We start from the raw sequence: 26,052 nt of genomic DNA, 5'->3' as shown, positions 1-26,052 counted from the left end.
AAATATACAGCTTTTGAAAGAAAGCAGAAACACACATACACATACACACACATCTGCACTTGTAGTTTTTCATCAGCCTGGGGAACTCTTGGAGAGGAAACACTTCATCAATTCAGATCAGCAGCTTTTCTACAGATTATGGAAATCTAAATCATCTTGACTCTGTCACAACCCTCTCTCCAGTAGGCCTGAAAGTACCTCTCGATACACTTTAACAACTGACTCTCCCATATGCAAAGGAAACCTATAATGCTGTAACAAGTATGAATATGTTTGGCAAATAAATATATTTATCTCCCTCTAAAAGAGGACTACCTTGAAAAGGTAGTGTCTTCAGCAAACAGAGCACTAAAGAACATGACTGTAGAAAATAATAGAAGTTGAGTACAGAATGGAGAAATGAAAAGAGGACAAGATATGGAGTCAAAAGTCCTGGGTTCAAGGCCTGTTTTTTTTTATAACCTGTATGACTATGGACAAACTACTTAACCTCAATGATTGTCCATTTCCTCACCTGTAAAATGAAAGGAATATGCTAGATAGCACCTCTACCTAGGCACCCTTCTAGTTCTCAATTTAGGATCCTAAGTTCATATTTGGATTTAACCTGGAAGTAGTCCACAACTGAACTGTCATTACAGTTATCCCTGGGGGAAGCTGAAATCACTACTTGTTTTCTTTGGATGCTTATATGACACATTCCACTTAACTTTCAGAAGAATTTCAATCAACCTATTACTTTAGTAGATGTACTTTGAGCTGCACTCAGTTTAATTAATTTTCATTAAGGAACTGACACAACAGGTAAAGCAATGAAGATAGTTACTGTGATTTGATAACAGCACTAATATTTCTCAATATATACAAAAAACATATCAGAAGACATCTGATATCAGAAAAGCAAAATTTCCAACATTTCAGAAGTGTTAGTGACTAATGTACACTATACCAGGCAGGCTGCTTTCTCCTAATAGATATATTGCTGGTAAGGGGGAAAGACCAGCTGTTGTTTTGTTTTGTTTCCATAAGGGCTAAAAGCATTAGATCATCAAGATATAATTCAATTTTATTAAGGAGTAATTAGTGAGATATTTTTCTGCTGATGTGATTTATAGTTTTCAACTACCCTAAAACTTTAACCAACCATGTTAGAACATAGACACATTCACACACACACACACCTTATAGACAAAAACATTAGAATGTAGAAATTTGTTTTCATAGGTAACAGGTTTTATTACATAAATACGTCTGCTTTTGAAGACATACTCTTTGAGATATGCTAAACAGTACCTTTGTTGAACACAGTAACAAAATTTGGCTTGGGCTACACTGACTGCATAGTAATTAAGAGAGATGTTGCTGACAGCTTGCATACACATTTTTTAAAATGATTAGAGATCCACAAAGTACCTGATGAATTCTGTGGGAGGATGCAATGCTTATTTCACACTTCTGTTGATCTTTGAGTTTACAGCACAACAATGTATAGCACTGCAATGTAGTGCAAAATTCAAGTTACTAGAAAGTATCTTTGCAACACTATCAATAATAGTTTTATCTTTCTAATTTGTTGTTGTTTTCTGTTTAGTCATTTAGTCGTGTCTGGCTCTTATTGACACCATTTGGGGGGTTCATGGCATAGATACTGGAGTGGTTTGCCATTTCCTTCTCCAGATCAATTTACAGATAAGGAATTAAGCAAACAAGGTAAAGTGATATGCCCAGGGTCACTCAGTAATTGTCTGAGGTTCATCTGAACTAAGATATTCCTAATTCTAGGGCCAGCACTCATCAATTGTGTCACCTACCTGCCCATCTTTTCATTAAGACATCTAAAGCATCATAGACCACTTCCAAATTGAAGACTAAAAGAAAGAAAAAGTAAGAAAAACAATTTAAAGGTTGAAAATTTCAAAGTGGAAAATGTAATAGAAAGAAACACAATGTCTTTAAGAACTCAACATAAATGAAGTTATGTAAAAAGTTTTAGCCTGGGTTTGAAGCAATCAAGTATAGGTAACTATTTTAATCTAATGGTGAATAAAGATTGATTGTGGTAAAACAAGGTCTTTGTCAGGTTCCACTGTTTGGTAATTTTCAGGATTGTATGATTACTGTGCAAAAGGGCTAGAGAAATAAGGGGATATTGTTTGCTGAGCAGTACTGCCATCTACTGGTTAAATTTTGCTAGTCAGCTATATTCCCAAAGATGATAAAAATTCACTTTAATCCTTGAGGCACAGAGACTTAACCATACTCCTCACAAAGTCATTGTCGGTATGTATATCTTGTGTTTGAACACACGTGCGTGCGCGCACACACACACACACACACACACACACACACACACACACAGAAAAAAGAAACTTTAAAATAAGATATGCTGTTACAAATACCTGGAATATCCCCTACATCAAAAACGTTTTTTTATTAATGAAAGTTTTTTGGCTTTTTTTAAAAGTTGTTTCAAACAGTTAAAATTTAACAGCTAACATTTTAGAGATGTACCTAATAATTGCAATTATGTATTGCTTATGATGTAAAGCAAATATGTATTCTTTCATTCATTAATTATGCAACTAATCTTTACTATTATTAGCTTATTAGTGACTGTGAAAGATACTACAAGAATGTAAGATATTTTCCTTCTCAGGTACTTGAAATCAAGTTAAAATAGTAAAGCACCAAATAATTAAATTCCCCTATGATTTACACAATTAAACGCAGCAAGAATTCAGAGAAGAGAGAAGTTTGTGCGGGGTGTAACATATTCTGGGGGGAATATATTGTGGTGGAAACGGGTACCTGGATTAGATACTGAAGGATACACAGACATCAGATGGTGGGAAGGACAGAATGAGAGGTGAAGGGAGCCCTGACAAGCAGAAGGGGGGTAAAAAGAAACAGATTCTAGGTAGAGAAAATAATGTGAAGAAAATGATAGTGCTTGCATGTGTGTTTAGTTTACATGAGTTTTGCTCACTAGGCAAAAATGTTTCTTCAATTCAGATGAATTTTCTTTATTATTGGTCCAAATACCAATAAAGTTCAACAGCTCCAGAGATATTAACTTCAGTGTTTATTCTAGTCACACAATACAGGGATACTTTGGCTGAATAAAGGAGTTTATTAAAAAAAATTCATTATGGATAGAAATAATTTTCCTCCATACTTCACTATATGAAGGATCTGTGATTTTGCCACAGTGTTTTATTTAGGTAGTATGAAATTTATCCATGATTTTGTTCATGACATTCGAAAGTTGCCACAATTCAAAATTTATTCACCCTTTGGCCAACTTGGTGACAAACTTCTCCAAATATATCTGTGCTCATCTTCATAAGGAAAACAGAAATTTATCACCAGGGCCATATTTGAAGGCCTTCTGGTATGGTAGAGTTTGCTTGAGGTTCACTTTCATAGCTTTCTAGTGACCAAGTCTTAGCGATACTTGACTAATACAAATTTACAGAATTTATAGTTCAGGAGCTCCTTCTGAAAGGGTCATGATGATATATAATGAAAATGTCTTGGAGAGAAAGACTTAAGCCTGTGTAGATATCCTTTAAATGTTTCTTGTCTGTTAACCTCTGATTGGAAAAGCCTTTTTTGATTGATTGTATAGCTAGGATGGATATAGTGATAATCTTAATAACTTAGTACTTTGTGGATAATGTAAAAAGATTTTGACTTCAACATACAACCACAGACATACACCTTATCTTGTCTTTGCTAAACATGTGGGAGCTGAGAATTTATGGACTTCACATTCAATAACTAGGAAATGAAAGTGACATTTTTTTTTCTCCAAGGCTACAGTTTTTTCAGGCATGGAGCCAGAACTTTTTAAGTGCCAAAACCACTGATTCCTGTATTATTCATCTTCCTAGTGAACTAAATTGTAAACTTTAATTTGTGTATGATCCTTGAGAGGATGTAACCAGGAGATTCTCAGTACAAAAACTGAAAGTTTTTTAGGTAAAGAAAAGGGACTTAAGGAAAAGAAAAGCCCTAGTTCCTTGTACATTTTTCTGCAAATCTAGAATGAACTAGTTAGACTTCTCTGATATTGTAATTTTGTGTATGTGTGTGCTGTGAAAAAAATTGAAAAATGATTCTTCTTGGTAATCTGTGTCTTGGAGACTCAGAGCTCCCCTTTGCCAGCCTTCTGACCAAAGTTCTTCAGAAAAACATCTCTGATAATGAGATTGCATTGAATCTTCTTGTCTTGGTCAAACTCAAACCCAGAACTGAATTGATTTTATTCTACTCAGGTTTGGGTGGAGACAGACTCCTAAGCCCTGGGGTGGTATTTCCTTTGATGGTGGGTGATATTAGCCCCTGTGAAGTGAGTGATATAAGGCACATAGTTAAGTCCTCATTTCAATATATCCCACCTCCTGGTATGTTGATCAATTACGGTTGATTGACATCCCTTGGGAACACCTGCTCTTTGAAGGGCACATAAGGCTCTACCCCAGAATCCCAAACTAAGCCAGTTCTGAACAGGCCCCCTTAGGAGGGTCCAGTTTTGGACTGAACTCACATGCAATGAATGTGAAGCCAGCTTGAGAGAAATTAAACCGGGAACACGTACACCTCAATTTCATTTCCCTCCCTCTTAGAATAAATAAATTGGGGTTCACAGTGCGTAACTCTGTGTGTGTGTGTGTGTGTGTGTGTGTGTGTGTGTGTGTGTGTGTGTGTGATTTGTCACTGTAATTATACCAAAAGCTTTCCTAGGCCTTAGTAAAACTGTCTCCAATTCATCTTAACATATACAATATACCCAATGTTGATATGCCATCAGTCAAATCAAGTCTTTCCCAAGCATAAAAATTACATACAATGACACAAGGTGAGCTTGATATAACAAACGAAAATTTAAAAAAGAAGAAGAAAAGAGAGAGATAGCTACATAGCCACTCTGGTGAAAAGCCAAGTGACTTATCTAGTCAAATCAAGTCAAAGATGAAAGAATCATTAACAGTTAACTGTTCAAAGCTTAGAGGTAGAGAAGAGTAGCATGATATAGATCCAGGAATATTATAAATATAGAATAGCAGAAGTCATCAGAGAATGGAAGTTTGTCTCCTACAAAACCTCTAGGCAACTTAGCCTCTTTTGTATGACAAGCAGTGTATACATACACATCACTTGAACAAAATGATCAGATGGTCAGAGATCTCAGACTAATGACATGTAAGATCACTCAAACAAACACTTTTTGTTTTTTCTTTTTTTAAATGAAAATAAAACTGGGAAGATATGATAGCTGCCTTCAAGTATTTAAAGGTCTGTCATGTAGAAGTGTAATACTTATTCTGTTTGAAGCTAGAAAGTAGAATAAGAACAATAGTTGGAAGTTTCAGAGAGCTATTTTTTTTTGCTTGTTTCATAACTGGAAGCTAAGCATCATAGCTGACCGAAATAGGAATTGGCAGTTTCTGAAGTATATGAGTTCCCACTCCCTGGAGATATTTAAGCAGAGACATAGAGAATGTTTTAAAGAAGACTCCTATGGCAGCTAGGTGGTACATTGGATATATCACTGACCTTGAAGTCAGGAGGACCTGAGTTCAAATTCAGTTTCAGAAACTTGACACTTACTAGCTATGTGACCCTGGGCAAGTCACTTAACCCCAATGGCCTTGCAAAAAAAAAAAAAAGAAGAAGAAGAAGAAGAAGATTCCTGATTACATGTGTGGGTTGAAACAGATGACTCATGAGTTCCATTCTAACACTGAAATTCTATGATTTTGTGACAAACTGAATAAAAATAAATGTTTTATTCTCATATATACTTTTATTTTGTTCCTAAAAATAAGCTTTAACATTGTTTCACAAAAAGAATAATATTTCAATAAATCCTCACATCTAGGATGTAGATTGGCATGTTTGTGATTTGTCAGGGTATTCCTTTCATTTTCTTCATCCATTTTCTGTTATTAGCTGAAAAAAAAAGGAAGCTTCATAGATCCACATTTTTACCAATTGCTATAAAGATTTATACTTAGTAAGTACCTTCCAGAACATGCAATAAGACTAAAATTCTTTCACTTTTTCTTTTTCACAAGTTTTCTCACTCTTTTATATCCGAGGAAACCTTCTCTACTATTGTGTTTTAGTTAACAGTAATAAACATGCAAATGGAGATTGTATACATAAAATACACAAGTAATTCAAAACCTCATTTTGGTCATTTATTTTGTTCATTTCTTAGGCCTGACCTTTATAGAAGCTTTAGAGATGCAACAAAATTGATTGGTTTGTTTCCTCTTCTCTCTTCTTCTGTTTGATAGAAGTGCTAATGACCAGCTAAATGGACTGAAGGAGTGGGCAGCCCAGAGACAAAAATGTTAAAGAAGGGACAGAGATAATTCCCTAAATGGATGAATTACTCATGTATAGCCAATGTTAAATGTTACATCCATTAACACTCAGGAGAGGCTTAGGTGATGAGAATACATTAGTGATTTGAACTTGAACTGTGAAAGACAAGACAATATTGCACTTTTCACATTTCTTCTGCTTCACACTTTTGATAAGGACAGGCAATAAAGTCTTTTGTCCTTCAGCCAGTAGCACAAGGAAGATAAATATTCACTGTAAGATCTCAGTGACTTTACCCATTCCTTGTCCATTAGGAGTGGTGATTGAATGTTATCTTATCAACCCTGGTTCTGAAATCACCTCAGTCCTTACTTCTTACTCTTAGTTTGCATTTGGAACATTACATCCTATATGAGGTTTGCCTTTATTACCACAAACACAGAAATATCTTCCAAACATTCGAATGGATCTTTGATCATATCAAAGTGGCATCTCATAAATGATAGTTTTCAAGTCACCCATGCCTCCCTATCATATGCAATTCTTGTCCAAGTATTTTTGCCACTTAACTAGCTTGTGAACTTTCTTCTTTTCTCTTGATATCATAAATACATCAATGGAGTAAACTGGCTATTTAGTAGCTATTGTCAACTCATTTAATTTAAAAAAAAGTATACATTTATTCAATGATATCCTTTGTTTTACCTCTGTAATTCCTTGTTTTTAATTTGTTAAATCCTAATTACAACTACAATGTGCTTCTCCATCTCTTTCTGGGTAACTTTTTTTTTAATTATTATTCTTGAGACTCAAGGTTTCTCTGATATACTGCAACACAATAACAGGTAAAATATTGGTATTAAAATATAAGTATTTTTTAAAAAATTTGCCTTTTTTTTTCTTGGTGAGGCAATTGGGGTTAAGTGATTTGCCTTGAGTCACACAACTAGTAAGTGTTATGTGTCTGAGGCCAGATATGAACTCAAGTCCTCCTGACTCCAGGGCCTGTGCCACCTAGCTGCCCCAATGTTTGTTGTCATTAAAATAGCTCAGCAATTTCTCAAAAGGACTCCAGGTAATTTTCTTCCTCCTTTATATTTTTGGGCCCAACATGGTGTTCATTTTCAGTATCTGTTCAACATGCACACACACACATACATACATACATACACACAAATATACTCACATGCACATACTTATTTGGCACACACTTTCATGCTTTTCTGACTACATAAAATTATGTGAAAAAGAGGCTTTTTAAATAATTTGTATTATTTCCCTGGGTGGATAGTTAGACCAAACTCTTTTGATTGTCTATAAATACCATCAAGAAAGGTTTTCAATGTTATACAATAATACAATCAGTATAATTTCACCTGAAAAAAGGAATATCAGAGGAGCTACCATCCATATGAAATCTCTCTTTGATTTGGATTTTATGCTTGACTTCTTGTATGATGGTGGAAGACACCTTTGGTGAGCAAATGTCTGTTTTATGCTTCACTTCATATTCATTATTAAAGAGTTGTAGAACAACTTTAATTTTTGTCATGTCTCCCATGAATTCTCAATCAATTTTAGTTATTCACAGGAGATACTTTTTTGGAGATGTTTTCACAATGGCATTAGCGTAAGTAATCAAAATTTTTTAAGTTAATTAATAATAAGCATAGTTGAATATTATATACCTCTTTAGTCCATTATATAATAGTAAAAATAAAGTCTACTGTATCACTTATGAATGCCTAAAACATTTATCAAAGATTCCTGTAACATATGCATATTTTTTCTTATATAAATGTGGAATAGATCAGAAAAGAAATACATAGATTAGTTATTAATTATTTCTCACTTAACTTTTTTGATACTAATAAGCTCCAAAACTATTATCATGCTTTTAATATTTTCCTCTCCTCCTTCAATAATTCAATTTGATTTTCCTGAATCTATCTCCTCCTCTATAAAGTAAGACTATCAGACTAAATGATGTATAATGCCCTTTACAAATTTAAAATCTGTAATCTTTAAATTCTATATTTTTGTGATTTCTAAATATGAGGAAGACTTGAATCCCAGGAGGAAATTTCTTAGGAAACCAAATAGGGAAGAATCTGTTTTGACTAAGGAAGCATAGGATAGCAACATTAATCTTTCAGCTCCGTGATCAACAATCATAGGATAAAATTGGTACTACAAAATCAAAGATACAGATTCTGAGGATCAAAAGAAAACGCTTCACTGGGAAGTAGACAGAAAGTTATAGGAAAGAAGAATTTTCAATGTGCCCTAGGTTCTAGACAATGGTACAGTTACTTTAATTCAGAACTGGTTAAAAGTTTGGTCCCAAACATTAGATTATAAAAACAACTCCAAAAAGCATCTGCTTCCTTTAGGGATTCCATTTTAGATGACTAAAATAAAGTATTGAAAAAAACTTTGGGACACAAAATATTTATTTGGACATTTTTATTATTATTATTTTTACTTTGAGAGTGTGAATTGTAGGGGATAATATTAAAACCTCTATGATAAGCACAATATAGTACTTCACATTGATTTTCTCTACATTTCCTATCTGGAAAATCATTAACCAAAGCAAATCATTTGGCATTTATATATTATGAAAAGATAACTGGAAAGGACAACATGTTCTTTATGCTTTGTGAATATTAACTCAATATTTTGTCTACTTCTGAAACTATTATTTTCAGTAAAAATAATTAAAATTATGATAATTTTGTTTATATTATCATTAAAAAATTGTATGATTTCTGATCAAACAAAACTGAGTATATAGCATAACTGGAGTTTGAACAGGACAAAAGTCAGGGATAAAATTATAGTACCATGAAAAACATCATGTGATATCACAAGGAGAACTTGTCAGGATTCAGCTGACAACATTTATAGATTACGTATTTATGGTATGGCATGAATGCTTTTTCTCAGGTGAAAAAAGCTTTAAAAGTCTCTCATTGTAACCATGTCAATAATAGCAACCAAGAATATGGCTGTATTCACAATCTCACAAACCATTCACTCACTAGAGAATCAACTCTCTTTTATCACCAGCTTCTCTGTAAGAATATCTTAACTACTCAATTATAACTGTATCGTATAAAGCATTGCTTATATTTCTTGACAGTAATATATACTTTTCCCCTATTCCAATATTTATTCACTCACTTATTCATTAATTATTTATTTTATGCTTAAGTATTTGCATATTGCCATGCTTGGCACCAAGAAACTAAAAACAAATTAATTACCCCATGGTCCTTATCCTCATCAAGTTTACAACATATCCTGAGATGAGCATCTATGACACAGTGCAGTAAAAAGCAATATAAGATAATGCACACACCTCATGAACAAATTTACCAGGAGATATTGAGGCTGTACAAAGTGTCTTCAAATGGAATAGATTATGTATTGATGACCAAAGCATTCATAGAAAGATCATGGAGCTAAATTCCACAATGAACATGGATGGTGCCACATTGTTCATGAGTCTAAAATAACATTGTATTTGATACTGGTATCAAAGTAGAACATATTGTCACTTTTAAAGCTGCTGCCTATATGAAATAAGCAAGCAGAATCACATAAGAATCTAATGTCTTTTTGTTGTTGTTGTTGTTGTTAAATTATGAAAACATTTTGAAAATGTGATATTTAAGGAACAGATGCACAATGTTAGTATGAGTAGATAGAACTTGTCAGATTTTATTATTAGAATTCCAAGATGACTGATTATAGTCAGGTTTATTCTGCAAAGCTTGCTACTGGACATCTCACAAAATTGAAGAAACTTTTGGTAATGGTAATCTTAGGACCAAACTTCATAACATCTGCCCTCCATCATTGGAGTCAGTGATAAAAATTCACTTCATGTTTTATGCAGTATACAAAAATGTGATCTAACTGTTTAATGGACATTAGAGAAAGAAATTGTAGCCCAAAGGAAGAACAGTAAAATAGGTGATAAGTTAAAAAAAAAAAGTTCAGTTGTATCATCTTTTGTATAATTGTGTATTTCTCAAGCTGAATATTCTCAAGCAAAGGAAATGACCTGTAAACTACATGCTTCATGACTGCCATGACATGACAAATCGAAATTCCTCTGAACTTCTATGCTAGTAGCATTTGCTGAAGAAATCCATGCTAAGTCTCTGTTGGTCAGAAGTTTTTGATTCATCTTTTGGTACCAAAGGTAAATTGAAAAAAAAAAAAGAGCTTTTCACAGTGCCTTAAATAGGAGTAATTACTGCAGTATAAGTCAGTCTTACTTAGTTTTGCCTCATAAATTCATCATCATTCAATTCTCAAGCAATGTAGGTCATTTTCTCTTATTCTTAATTGTAAATCTGATGAGAGTTAGGTGGCTAATTAAAAATAAACCTTACCAATCTTTAATCTTCAGTACTGGACTAAATAATGAAGGCTGTCACTACCAAAGCCCAGAGTCATTTGTGCTTGTCTTTTTGCAAGTACAAAGCAAACTCTGGGAACATTATGGATATTAAAGTCCACAAAGAAGAGAAATCTTTGCATAGTATATCTTCTATGACTGGAATATTCTCTCTTCCTCTGCCTCTCAGAATGTTGAATTCCATTCGAAGTTCATCCCAATTGCCACCTGCTCTGTAACTTCCCTGATAACACCTTGAAATTGTCTTGTATTTCCTCTGTATGTGTGGGCATATAAATTTATCTGTATGCGTGTTATACCTTCCTCAGTGCAATATAATCTTTTTGAGGACAGGTATTCTATCATTTTTGTTCTCTTATCCTCAAAATCCAAATCACCAAAGAGGTGACTAGATGGCACAGTTATAGAACACATCTTTAAATCTAATAAGATCTGAATTAAAATTCTGCTTCCAATATTTACTAGTATGTGACATTGGGTAATTCATTTACCCTTCTTCTGTACCTAATTCTCCTGATCTGTAAAATACAGGAGGGCTGGAACAAATGACCTCTAAATCAATGAAACTATGAACTTATAACAATGCCATTAGATAATTTTTAAAATGTTCTCTGAAATGAATTTAAATGTGCCAGGAACTTGTCTCAAAAGTTACTGTGTAAATCTATGAGAAAGAAATGTAATGTGTCAAATCTGTCCTGATATTTACTAGCTGTGTGCCATAGTTTACTTAACTGTAAAATTAGGATGATAACAACACCTGCCCCACAAGGTTATTGTGAGGATCAAATGAAGTAATATTTGCAAAAGTATTTAGCATGGTGCCTGGCACATAGCAGGTGCTTAATAAATTCTAGTATTTAAGTTGTTATTGTTGTTACTGGATGTGGTAATCGAATCATTAACCATGAAATCCACTGTAAAATCTAGGAATATGACTGCCAAACTTATATATAAATACCTCGTCACTTTATTTAGCCCAATTCCCATGTACATAACTGTCTACTGATATTCCTACTAGTGTGTTCCATCAGTATTCCAAAGAAAACATGCCCCAAACATAGCTCATTATCTTTCTGCCCTCTCTAAACTTATTTATATTAAAGGCACAACTTCCTTTCTACCTATGTAAATCCACAAACTTGTATTAAGCCTTAATGTTTTACTCTAATAACACTCAATATCAGATCACGTGCAAGTCTTGCCTTCATAATGTTTTTTTAATTACTTTGCTAACAGCCTAGTCTACTATTTACTGCCCTGAATCAAGTCTCTGCCCTCTCCACTCCATTCTCCACATCACTGCAGAAATAATCCTCATGAAGCACAGATCTGCCCATTTCACTCTTTTGAATAAAACATACTTTGTCTTCTAGAAAATAAACAAATTCCTTAACCTGTTAAAGCTTTCCCCATTCTGTATCCAGTATATCTTTCTAGATTCCTTTCATATTTACATAGCTTATAAACCAACCAAACTTGTCAAATAATTGTTTCCCAAACTAATCAGGTCATTTTATACTGCAATGGAAGGTAGGAGACAGAGTTGTTAGAACATAGGGCCTGGAGTCAACAAGATCTGAGTTCAAATCCAGCCTTTGGCATTTACTGTGTCACCCATGACAAGTCACATAATCTGTCAGCCTCAGTTTCTTCAGTTCTAAAATGGGGATACTTATATCACCTACCTCCCAGGGTTGTTGTGAAGTTCAAATGAGGTAATTATTATAAAGTGTTTAGCATAGTGTCTGGCACAAAGTGAGCAATCCATAAATATTAGTTATTATTTTTTTAGACTTGGCTTTACAAGGATAATTCCCCACATCCACACTGCAATAGCTCTTAGTAACCTTAGCTTCCTTCTAGCTCAATTCAAGTATGACTAACCACATAAAACCTCATTTGAAATCACCAGTTGTCAGTATCTTCTCCTATCCTCTCAAATCATATTGTATTTGCTTCTCTGCATATATGTAGACTTTTCAATAGTATGTAAACTCCCTACAGTTTGAAGCCAGACATAGGTCCCTAAGCTAGTCCACATGAGACCTTCCATGCTGATATTGAACTATTGACAAATATTCTTTGAGCATAGCTAACCACTAATTTCTCAATCTGTCTGATTTTATTCTCACCTAACTCATCTCAGTTTTTTATTTTATTTCATTTTGTAAAGATACTTTATCAAAAGCTTTGCAAAAATCTAGACAAACAAAATCTGTATCATTTCTCATACTACTTATTTAGTGATTTTGTCAAAAAAAAAGAAATAAGTAATTCTTACACGACATGCTCTTGAGTCATGTTTTCTTTGTGTATGACTTTATTTTCTATTCTATTTATTTATCAGTTACCTCTTTAATATTTTGTTATAGAATTTTCTCAAGAATCAAAGTTTTGCTCATTAGCCTATAGTTTTCACACTACTTCTGACTCTCGGGATTTACCTACCATGATTTTGTACCTATTCCTCTCTCACTCTGTCCTTTTTTTCAGATCCTCTTTATGTGCTGTCTTCTCCCATTAAAATCTAAGCTCTTTAAAGACAGAGATTGTCTTTTTTTTTCTTTCTTTTTTAGGCAATTGGGGTTAAGTGACTTGCCCAGGGTCACACAGCCAGTAAGTGTCAAATGTTTGGTCTGAGGCTGGATTTGAACTCAGGTCTCCTGACTTCAGGGCCGGTGCTCTATCCACTGTGACACTTAGCTGCCCCTCTTTTTTTTTAATATATATTTGTATTCCCTGAGCTTAAAGTAGAGCCTGGCACACAGAAAGAATTATGTAAATGCTATTGACTTACTGTTGACTGAATGGCTACTTCAAGAATTGGTATAACATTATTCCTTCTCTGATATTTTGGTACCTTTCTATAAATCCATGGGCTTCCATTTTGTACCTCTCTATGGCACCTATTTTGGTGGTTATACATAGAATTGTTTTTTCCTTTCATCTTCCTTTCAGTCTTGATAATTAATGATGCACATCTTGTAAATAGAAAGGAGGATAATGATGTTGGAGAGACTGTAATGACAGAGACAATAGAAATTGTAACGTGATTGGCTATGGTGAGAGAAAGAAAGAAAAATGAAGTGCTACTCTGTTTTTCAGTGATATCATATCTTTCTTTTGGAGAAAGAGTATATTGTATTGGGTGGTAGAGCATCATGGAGTCACAAAGACCTTGTTTAAATCTCCATGAAAATATGTGAATAGTGCAGCATTTGTCTTTATTGCTCCAGGATTCCTTTTTTTTTTACTGTTTCCCAACTTCCAGTGCCCTGATTTCTCCAAAATTTTCAGAGTGTCCTGAGGAAATAACCATTTTATGTGAATGAGAGGGTATCCCTTTCCTCAGGAATACAGGACATAACATTTAATAGAGAGTGTGACATTTTCTCTAATGTTAGAACTGGAAGGGATCCTAGAAATTATCTTCTACTCCCTCATTTTATAAATGAAGAATCTGTCCTGGAGAGAAATGACTTTTTAGAGATTAAAAAGAAAACAATGTAAGAATTTAGGTCTTTTAACTTCCCGCCCTGTATTCCTTCTAATACACCCTACACTGCTTCTTGAACTGTTTGAATTCCAGCAGTAATACCAACAAACCTTTGTATAGCCTTAAATTGTGAAAGGATAAGAGTCTCATCAATTAGAAAAATAACTATAATAAACTTAAAGCTACTTGAACTTTATGAAAAGTCAAGAGTCCCTAAGGTTAGGACACAATTTAATATGCTAATGTGTGTAAAATTAAGGCTATTGAATTTATAAACGTAACAGTTTATGCTAATTCTCTCAAGGTTAAAAGAGGTGGCTGATTAGAAAGAACTAAGACTTGTCAGAAAGGATTTTTAGAAGCAGATTCACGGAAAAGTTAACAACTGACAGCAAAGGTCAGTAAAGAGAAAATTATGGCTATTTAGTGTGAAAGCAAATATAGTATTCCAATATACCTCAATGGATCCTGAGGGAATCATTTCCTTGTCTAGCACAGGACAATAATTGCTATTCATGTTGATTTGTTCTGAATATCCTGAGTCATCAAGAAAAAGATTACATTTTGTCCACATATGTAGTTTAATAAGTCAAGGATAGTGTAATAGATTGTACATAGATTCTCATCAACATTTTTTTTGCTTAAAATTGTAAATATCAGTTATCTTGAAAATTAATCCAGAATAAGGTAATGTAGCATAGACCAGACATCATGGTAAGTGCTTTTAAAGGAGATGCTTACATCAGGTAAGCTGTGTTTAATGTTTTTATAAGCTGATGTTTATATAGCACTTTAAAATATTATATAAGATGGGTTATAATCTATATAATTATAATGACTGAGAAATTTGGCTCTGAAGGAGAATTAAGAAAACATGCCTCTCTCCCTTCTTTAGACAGGTGAAAGACTATGAGAATGGAAAATTGAATGCACTGTCAGATTCAGATGACATGTTAGTTGGTTATGCTAAAGTGTATTTCTCTTCTCACCTTTTCTTTAAAAATGTTTTTTTTTTTCTCATTTCAAAGGACAGATAACCATCTGGACAGAAGATAGATATCAATCATATTCAGGAATGAAACTGATAGAAAACCAAAAAAACCCAATACAATTATAAAGAAAAATTGTTATGAACTTCATTTCCCAAAAAATATATCAATGAGAAAATTAAAAATGTGTGCTACTTTAGCATTATAATATCCATTTCATGCTTAATGTAATACTGTGTGGGTAAGGGTTGAACAGTGAAAATGTGGCCTCTTACTGGTGAAGATATGATAGAAAATATAATTTTATCAGCTTGGGAGAAAAGACTGAATGATTATTAGAGTCAGATGGAAGCGTTGAGTAGGGAGAAGCCAAATAACTGAAAAGCTGATTGCAAGGAAAAGGCACTGCTACCTCAAATATAATGAGGAGAAGATGAAGCCTGGCCTGCCTCAAAGACTGCCTTAAAAATAGCAAATTGAGTTTTCCAACACAATTTACCATTAGGGGAACTAGGCCCTGATAAATTAAATTCCTTTCTGTCTCCTTCCTGAACAAATAAAGTGGTGGGTCAGGAATATTTTAGAATGAAAACCACCAGAACAATAGTCTGACTTGATACCCACATATTAAAAAAAAAAAGAGGTGGGGCTCCAATACAGTAATGTGGGTTTTTCATAAACCCATATCAAAGAAAAAAAATAGGCAAGATTTGCATAGGATAAGAAGTGTAGCATTACTAAGATCTGCATTGGAAGTACTCCCACAATAATGAAATCTTGTCATTATAATTATATAGCATTTATATATATATATATATATAATATATATATATATATATATATATGTATATATGCAAAGAACTTTACAAATATCATCTCATTTTATCCTCATGCAAAATAAGAAAGAGGTACTAATATTATCCTTCTTTTACAAATAAGGAAACTGAGGGAGGAAGAATTTAAATGATTTTCCCAGACTCACACAAATAGTAAATGTCTCTTTTTCAGTCCAAGTCTGCTGTAGTCACTTGGCCTCCTGCCTGCCTATTATCACCCAAAGTACCGAGGTAAGAGCAATAGATTCTATTCTCCTCAAGAGCAAAGTATACTAACTTTTCCAAGTGACTCTAGGACATTACAGAAAAAGAAGTTGATTGGTATGAATTTAGTTTGGTGGGGAGTAGGGAAAGGGAAGAGTAAGGAGATAGTTGCAATAGTGGCACAGAAGACAACTAACTTACACTACAGGTGTGCCAGGAAAGGTCACCTATTCTCTAGAAAATCTTTCCCTGCTGTGGAGAGTTGGAAGGGATTTAAGGCATGAAGTTGTTTGGCACAGGCCACAAAGTGAAAGGCAGGAACAAAGGAATGGTATGGTGCTCCTTGTGAGAAGTATCTTCCTCCCATATGTCACTTCTCTGGGACAAATTGCTAGTTACTCCATGCTGATAACTTCTCCATTGCTTAATAGAAGGAAAGAGCAGGTTGTGTTCAATATCATTAATGCTGTTTATGAAAAGTTCTCCTTTTCTAATCTAAGAATGATTCCATTTTCCTGTTCTCAGTAAAAGTGGGAAGTAGTGTCATCTCTCCTTTACAAATAACCCCTTATACATAAAAAGTTTTTGTTATTCACTTCTGTTATATATCACCTACATCCCTATTCTTCCCTCAGCACCGTTGCCATTCTCTACCCAATTCAACAATGAGTTGAGTTCATATTATACATATTTTGATAGAAATGTAGGGAAAAACAAATGAAATTTTAGATGAAATAGATGAAATTTACCCTTGGGAAATTTAGAGTCTTGAAAACTTCAGACTGTAATAATAGTTTTCTTCACCTTTTCTTTATGAGTGCTCATTGTGAGGGCTTTAATATCTTTTGTGGGTTATCAACTTCAGTTTAAAGATTACCAGTCACTAGTATTCAGCTTTTTTTGATCTCCTGAAGTGAGGAAAGCCAGGTTTCAACTTTCTCTTGACCTTCCATTTTTTTCCCCAATACCCATTATCAGATAGAAACAGTGCTTGTAGAAGTTCTAAATACATTATTATTTTAACAGTAAACTAGGTTCATACATCTGTAATTCCCAGGAATTCAAAATTCCAAAACAAAGTTCTTCAATCAGTTGACATATTGATAGAGGCATGATAATCCATTAGGGTACTTTTGACTGCTGCTATACTGTTGTTTTTATAACTCTTGTATTTATTTGGGACCAAAAGGTTATTTTGGTAAATTAATGAGACAAAAAGAAATATCACTGGTGTCTTGTCAGTCAATCTGAACTTTTGTGATATAGAAAATCTGAGATTGTATATTAATGCCACAATTAATATTGACAGGAAATGGTGGATTTGAGTTCAATTTTATTACTTTTTCTATCTTTATTTTGCAACATCAAACTCACAGGTCAATTTAGGAGAAATTTCAAATGTATAAGGTCAGCCAGAAAAATATCTATTTCCTCTCACATTGCTTCAGTTCAAGAGTGGCAGCAATCATGTCTATGTAACATAGAGCACAAATTATCATTTTCTAGTGAATTTCTTTCTTTTTTTTTAAGTAGGAGGAAAGGAGGAAAGGCAAGGGAGAAGGTTATAACATCTGTCTGTAGTCAGCCAGGTGAAGGACTTTTCAAAGTAAACTGCAAATAAATGCTATGGGAGAAAATGTAATTCGGACCTGGGTGAAAGGCAGAATTTAGAGGTTAAAATATCTTATTGCATTTTGGGATTGCTTGATCACTTATCCAAGGTCTCATAGTGATTAAAATACTTCTTGGGAATAAATTAGGCACATCTAGTAGCTCCAATAGCTTGTTGAGGCCACTAAGGTACCATTGACTGTGGCAGAAGAATATTTTAACTGGTATTGTGGAGAGTACCCTGCATACTGGCGTGATACAGCTCAATATAAGGTTAAGAAAAAATGTTCTTCAATCAACAAAGAATATGTGCCAGGTTTTTTTTAAATATGATTTTAAACAACTCATGTGACAGTATATATGAATCAGAGATTATCTTTTTTGCTTTGGTATTTCTAATTGGTGTTAGGACTATTAAATTAAATTTAGGACTATGTGTATGCAGTAATATTTATTCTTTTTTGATTAGTTAATATTTCAAATAAATATTTGAATATTTTCTTGGTTACATATTTTCATATTTGAATTACTATACTACCTGTTGTTCATTTTCCACTTTAAGCGTTTCTCACAATGGAAAAATGATCTCTTTCAAAAGATTACTATTTGGAGGAGCCAAGATGGTGGAGAAAAAGTAAAGACTGACCTGAGCTTTCCCCCAAAACATTCCAAAAAACTTTGAATAATGCCTCAAAACAAATTCTGGAGTGGCAGAATTCAACAGCATGATGATATAAAACAATTTTCCAGTCCAAGACAACTTAGATGGTAGGCAGGAAAGGTATGTTACACCAAGATTAGAGTGGAGCACAGTCCAATGCAGGCCACAGTCCAGCAAACCAATAGTAGGCATTGGAGGTGACTGAATTAGTGGCAACAGTGGTGACTTCTGGACCTTTTAGCCCATAGATGATGGTAAGGTGGTCAGACAACACGGTCAGAAGAAAATCACTGGGATGCCTTTGTTGGCATCACAGGCAGTACTCTGTTGCATTGCCCATATTTACATCTGGGTCACAGTTTTGAGTCTAAGTCCCAGGGGGAGGAGGAGCACTAGCACACCATAGCTTAAGGCTGCAGTGGAGATGGGACTCTGGTTACAATTCCAGCATAGAAAAGAGTGCTTTTGGTAACTTCCAGAGCAGGAAACAAGCCAGGAGAGTAGTAAACACACCTCTCACTAGATCATACCACCTTGGAAGAACCAAAAACTTACAGGTGCCCAGAATTATCTCTGAAACAGCTGCATAAAAAAACCTGAAGAGTGGGACAATGTCCCCTCCATTCCAGAAGCAGAGTCACTGCACTTTAGCTTAGAGTTAAAAATGAAGAAATAGGTTGGAAAAATGAGCAAACAGCAGAAAATAGATCCTAACCATTGAAATTCACTATGGTGATAGAGAAGATCAAAACACACTCAGAAGAAGACAAACAAATGTAAACTGCTACATCCAAAGCCTCAAAGAAAAAGAAATGAATTAGTCTCAGGCCATGGAAAAGTGCAAAACAGATTTAAAAATTAAATAAGAGAGGTAGAAAAAAATTGGGAAGAAAAATATGATGGATGCAAGAAAATCAGGAAAAAAAGTCAATAGCTTGGTTAAAGAGGCAAACAAAAAATGCTGAAGAAAATAACACTGTAAAAAAAAAAAAGAAAAGAAAAAAACAGAAAGACCAAATGGTAAAAGAGGCACAATGAAGACAAGAATGCCTTGAAAAACATAATTGGCCAAATGGAAAAGGAAATACAAAAGGTCACTAAAGAAAATCATTCCTATAAATTAGAATCAGGCAAGTGGAAGATAATGACTTAATGATACATACATAAAAAGTAAAATCAAAAGGATAAAAAAAATAGAAGAAAATGTTAAATATCTCAATGGAAAAACAACTGACCTGGAAAATAGTTCTAGGAGAGATAATTTAAGAATTATTGGACTGTGTGAAAGCCATGATTAAAAAAAAAAGCTTAGACAACAGCTTTCAAGAAATTGTCAAGGATAACTGCTTTGATATTCCAGAATCAGAGAGTAAAATAGTAATTGAAAGAATCCACTGATCACCTTCTGAAAAAAAAATCCAAAATCCAAAATGAAAACTTCAAGGAATATTATGGCTAAATTCTCCAGGTCAAAGAGAAAATATTGCAAGCAGCCAAAAAGAAACAATCAACTATCATGGAGCTGATGAGGATGGGAGCTAAATCCCAAAAAGGAAAAACCTTGGACTTTCCCACATGGCCAAATCTCTGGCGTTTTCCTGAGGCTATAATCCCATCAACTTGCCTTTCTTTGTGGACCCTTCACCTAGCCTAGCCCTCCCTAAGGCCCACTGCCATTTCCCACACGTAATCCTAGCTAGGCTCTGTTGAGGTCCCTGGAGATCTGTTGACCCCAGCTTAATGGCCACTCCCATCCAGATCACCTTAGACTCCTCCTCTAGTCACCCCAAACTACTTGACCATTCCTAGATCCCTCCCACAGTCTTTCTGTATATAAGGTCCATTTTGTCTCCATTAAGATGCTGAGACTCTTATAATCTAGCCACTGCTCAAATTCTTAAAATCTAGCCAATAGCTTAATAATGTTCAGACTCCTTAAGAGTCTGCCCAATGTGATGGATGTTCTAATAAACCCTGTCTTTGGCTGAAAGAAGGTTGGGTCAAATTCTCTCAGGTAGGACCTATGTATTGTGATTTTGGGGTCCCAGCATCCCTGAACACCTAAATTGCATCAGAGCCATAGTCAGGATAGCAAAATATTTAGTAACTTCTACCTTAAAGGAGTAGAGGACTTGAATTATGGTATGCTGAAGAGCAAAAAAGCTAGAATTACAACAAAGAATCTCCTATCCAGCAAAAATGAGTATAATCCTTCAGGAGAAAAAAAGATGGATATTCAATGAAACAGAGAAATTTCAAGCACTCCTGATGAAAAGACCCAAGCGGAATAGAAAATCTAACTTTTGAATACAAGAGAAGCATAAAAAAGTAAGCCAGAAAGAGAAAGCATAAAGGAATCAATAAGGTTAAACTGTTTACATTCCTATATGGGAATATGATAACTTGTAATTAAAAAAAAACTTTCTCATTATAGCAGTTAGATGGAGTATACACAGAAAGAAGATATAGATACACATGTGAATTAAATATAATGGGATAATTAACTAAAAGAATAAAGGGGTAATAAAAAGGAATGCACTGGGAGAAGGGGAAAGGGACAGGTAGAATGGGGTAAATTATCTGACTTAAAAGAGGCACAAAAGAGCTTTTACAGTGGAAGAGAAGATGGGGGAAGTGAAGGGAGTGTAACCATTCCCTTATTGGAATTTGCTCAAAGAGGGAATAACATACATATTCATTTGCTTAGAAATCTTACGCTACTGGGAAATAAGATATACAGGAAGTGGGGTACAGTAAAATTGAAGGAGAAGGAGATAGAAGGGGGGAAAGAGGGAAGGGAAGGTGGATTAGGGAAAGGTATATTCAGAATGCATGCCATCTTGGGGCAGGGACGAGATGGGGAGAAAATTTGGAATGCAAAATCTTGTGGAAGTGAATGTTGAAAACTAAAAATAAATAAATTAATAAAAATTAAAAGAGAAAAAAGAAGGAAAAAATTATCTTATCCTACAGGAGGGGAAGGGGATAAGCTAAGGGGTGGAATTAATAGAAAGGAATGCAGATCAGTGAAGGTAAAAGTCAGAAGCAAAACACTTTTGAGAATAAATTGGGGAAATAGGATTAAGAGAAATATATAATTGTTGGTGTGAAAATTACAGCAAATTTCTCTGATAAAGACCTCATTTCTCAAATATGTAGAGAAATGAATTAGATTTATAGAAATAAGATCCATCTTTCAATTGATAAAGTGGTCAAAGGATATGAACAGGCAGTTGTCAGATGAAGTAATCAAAGCTATCTATAGTCATATAAAAATATCTAAATCACTATTGATTAGATAATTGAAAATTAAAACAACTATGAGCTACTACCTTCCCACACACACACATCTATGCAATTGGCTAATTGACAGAAAAGCACAATGGCAAATGTTGGAAGGGATGTGGGAAAATGGAGAAACTAATGCATTGTTGATTAAATGGTGTAAGAATTCAACCATTCTATAGAGCAGTTAGGAACTATGCCCAGAGGGCTATAAAACCATGCATACCCTTTGACCAAGCAATGCCACTACTAGATTTGTATCCCAAAGACATAAAAAGCAAAAAGGAGAAGTACCTATATGTATAAGATATTTACAGCAACTCTTTTAGTTGTAGCAAATAACTGGAAATAATGGAGATTTCCATTAATTTTCAATCTATTTCCATCAATTGGGGAATGGCTGAACAAGTTGCATATAATTGTGATAAAATACTGTTTTGCTGTATGAAATAAGAAGCAGGATGCTTTCAAAAAAAACCTGGAAAGACTTACATAAACTGATGTAAAGTGAAATGAACAAAACGAGGAGAATATTGTATACAGTAACAGCAATATAGTATGATGATCAACTGTGAATTGACTTAACTAGTCTCAGCAATGCAATGATCCAAGCCAATTCTGAAGGACTTATGATGAAAAATGTTATCTGTCTCCACAGAAAGAATTCATGGAGTCTGAATGCACAGAGAGGCATAATTTTTTCTTTACTTTATTTTTCTTCTTGTTTTTATTGTTTTTCATCTGTGTTTTCAAGTAACATGGAAATATGTTTTTCATGACCACAGATGGAAAACCTACATTAAATTGCTTTCCTTCTCAATGTGGGGGAAGGAAGAGAGGAAGTGAGATAATTTGGAACTTGAAACTTTTTAAAAAATTAATGTTAAAATTGCTTTACATGTAATTGAGGGAAAATAAAATGTTAAATTACAAAACTAAGTACAAAATGAGGTCTTGCAAAACTGAAAAGTATCTGAGTACAGCCTGGCAATAACCTTTGCATCTACAGATGCAAACTCTATCAGTCTAAGTGCAGAAAGTTTCATCTGTATCAGTATGGCTACCAGTTTTTTTTTTTCATCTATAACATGGAGATCATAAGATGTTCACTATCTACCTCATAGAGATCCTATGAATAAAAGTGATGTGGAAATTTTTAAAAAAGCATACTTAAACTTAACACTTATAGATGGAAGAAGCTTAAGAGATTATACTAACATTAGATCTATAAAAGAGAGACATTTCACACCTGTGTGAGCTAGCTAGAAGCCTCACAAAACTCCAGGAGTTCAAAATCTAATGGGTAATGACAATATTAAAATAACTGTGCACAAACAAGCTATACACAGAATAAATTTGAAATAATCAACAGAGAACAAGCATAACAATTAGATGGGCTTGGGAAAGGATTCTTGTGGAAAATACAATTTTAGCTGGGACTTAAAGGAAGCCAGGGAAACCAAAAGACACAAATAAAAAAGGAGACCATTCTAGGTATGGGCGACATCAGTAAAACTTCTGAGTAAAGAGATAGAGTATGTTGTCAGAGAAACAGAGACCACTGTCAGTAACAGAGTATGTTGTAGGGGAGGATTTAAAGAATGGAAAGTTGTGCATTGGGAAAGATTATAAAAGGTTTTGGATGGCAAAGAGATGTTCTTATATTTGATCCTGAAGGTGATAGGAAGTGATAGGAACTTATTGAGTGGGTGAGTGACGTGATCAAACCTTAACTTCATGAAGATCACTTGATAGCTGAATTGAGGAAGAAATGGATTCAGGACAAACTTATGAAGGCAAAACAAAAAAGGACACAATTAAATTAACCCATGCATGATGTAATGAAGGCCTTCACCAAGGTAGTAGCAGTAACATAGGAGAAAAGGAGAGAATTTTCATATACATGAAAATTAGGTTACCTGTTAGTTTTCTAAGAAAATAGATGTTTTACATTCTATTGGAGATAATTAACATCAAAAATAGCAAAGAGTACAAGTTGTGTAATTTCAGTTGTCTCCAAATCTTCATGGCCCCAACTGAGGTTTTCTTGGCAAAGATACCAAAGCGGTTTACTATTTCCTTCTCCAGCTTATTTTTTATAGGTAAGGAAACTAAGGCAAACAGGGATAAATGACCTGCCCAGGGTCACTCAGCTAGTAAGTCTTTGAGGCCGATTTTGAACTCATCATGATGAGTCTTCCTGATTCCAAATCCAGTGCTCTAATTAGAGAAGTCGCCTAGCTGCCCTAAAAATAAAAAAATTTAAAAAAAGCATCTTCCTGGAAAACTACCTAATATTTATTGAATATATTATTCTAGATGATATGCAGGAAACAGCATTTTGTCCTAACATTCTGAAATTATGTGGGATAAAGGTAAAATCTATCCCCACTCTAATCCATCATTATTTCACCACCTTCATTGAACAGAATGAACCAAAAACATTACACACACACACACACACACACACACACACACACACACACACATTTTATTTCACTATAAAATTAAATAAGGATTACATTTTCCATTTATGAAGAGAAAAAATGAAAGAGGAGGTGAGAAAATGTCTGATATTAAGATCAATTTGTTTCTTTTGGAAAACATGATTTGTAGATTTTTAAATTGTTCATTCCTATTGATATTTTTTTCATCCAAGAAGCTAGTACCTCTCAGAAAATGGTCTGAGACTTCTGCAATAACTTTACAGCTTTCTCTCAATCATGGGATATATTTCCTCCCCTTAATCTTCTTAAAATTCACTCAGTATAAAAAAATCTCCAGTAGATGCCTATAAAATATTAGAAAAATTTATTTACTTGACCTTAATGGTTTTTGATTAATGTGATAAATATAACTATTAAAAAAGGTGATATGAAAAAAATCATGATCAATTTGCATTAATATACAGTATGGAGACTCATACTGAATTCATTAAAGTCAATTATTCCATAGTGGAGAGAGTGCTGCACCTGGATTCAGATGAAATCTGGGCTCAAAACTCACTTGATAGCCATCTGAACAGGTGTGAATAAATTAAGTAGTCTAAGTCTTTGCTTTTTTTAAATGTGCAAGATGGTGTTCATATAACTGTATATAGTACATTTTTCTTAGAGATACTATGAAAATTAAATGAATTAATGTTAACATTCTTTGTAAACCTCAAAAAATATATAAATGCCAGTTATTTTTATAAACATCATTATCACTGTTGATATCACATTGGAGAATCAAGAAAATGATTAATCATCACTTTCATCATTAAAATTTTGAATCAATAATTTCTTTCACTTCATCTATAATATTATAGAAAAACACATAATGAATACCCATGCTAAACTTCTTAATTTCCTGTAAGTTCTTTAATTAATCTTGAAAAATGTTACATGACTTCTTATATAAACTTTTTTTCCAAAAAAAATGATTATATTTTCTTAGATGCATAAATGTCATTGAAAAAAACTAATTGTATCAAGTATAATGATAATGAGAAATATTATACTTTACAGTAATTAAAAATAGTATCATGAAAGAATAAATAATGAAGATATTTAAAATACTTTATGGTTATTATTATTTTAAAAGACTATAAATAATGGGTGGAGCCAAGATGGTAGAAAAAAGGCAGCAATTCACCTGAGCTCTCCCCCAAACCCTTCTGAAAACCTTTGACGAATGCCATAAAACAATTTCCGAAGTGGCAAAACTCACAAAAGGATGTGGTGAAATAATTTTCCAGTCAAAGACAATGTAGAAGATCAGTGGGAAAAGTTTATTGCATTTGGGCAAGAGGGGAGCACACTCCAGCACAGATCATGCCGACACAGACCTAGCCCCAGAAAACAAGAAGCAAGGTCTTGGGAGGAACACTAGCATACCACAGTTTATGCTGCAGTGAATGGGGACCCTCATTACAATTCTGGGGGAGAAAAGAGTGTTTATGGTCACTCACACACTAGAGCACAGGCCAGGAGAATAATAACCACACCTTTCCTTTGATCATACTATGTTGGAGAAACTTAAAACTTACTGAACCTGAGAAGTCTCTCTGAAAACAGCTGCATAAAACCCCTGAAGCTTAGGACAGTGAACCCTCCACCTTAAAAGCAGAACCCTACTTTAAAAAAGAGCTAAAAGTCAAGAAATAGGATGGAGAAATCAGTAAACAACAGAAAAATATTCTGACCATAGAAAGATAC

The sequence above is a fragment of the Phascolarctos cinereus genome, unplaced genomic scaffold (assembly GCF_003287225.1).
Source record: "Phascolarctos cinereus isolate Bilbo 61053 unplaced genomic scaffold, phaCin_HiC Scaffold_7;HRSCAF=346, whole genome shotgun sequence".
NCBI classification, from domain to species: domain Eukaryota; kingdom Metazoa; phylum Chordata; class Mammalia; order Diprotodontia; family Phascolarctidae; genus Phascolarctos; species Phascolarctos cinereus.
Note: the sequence above shows the minus strand (reverse complement) of the source record.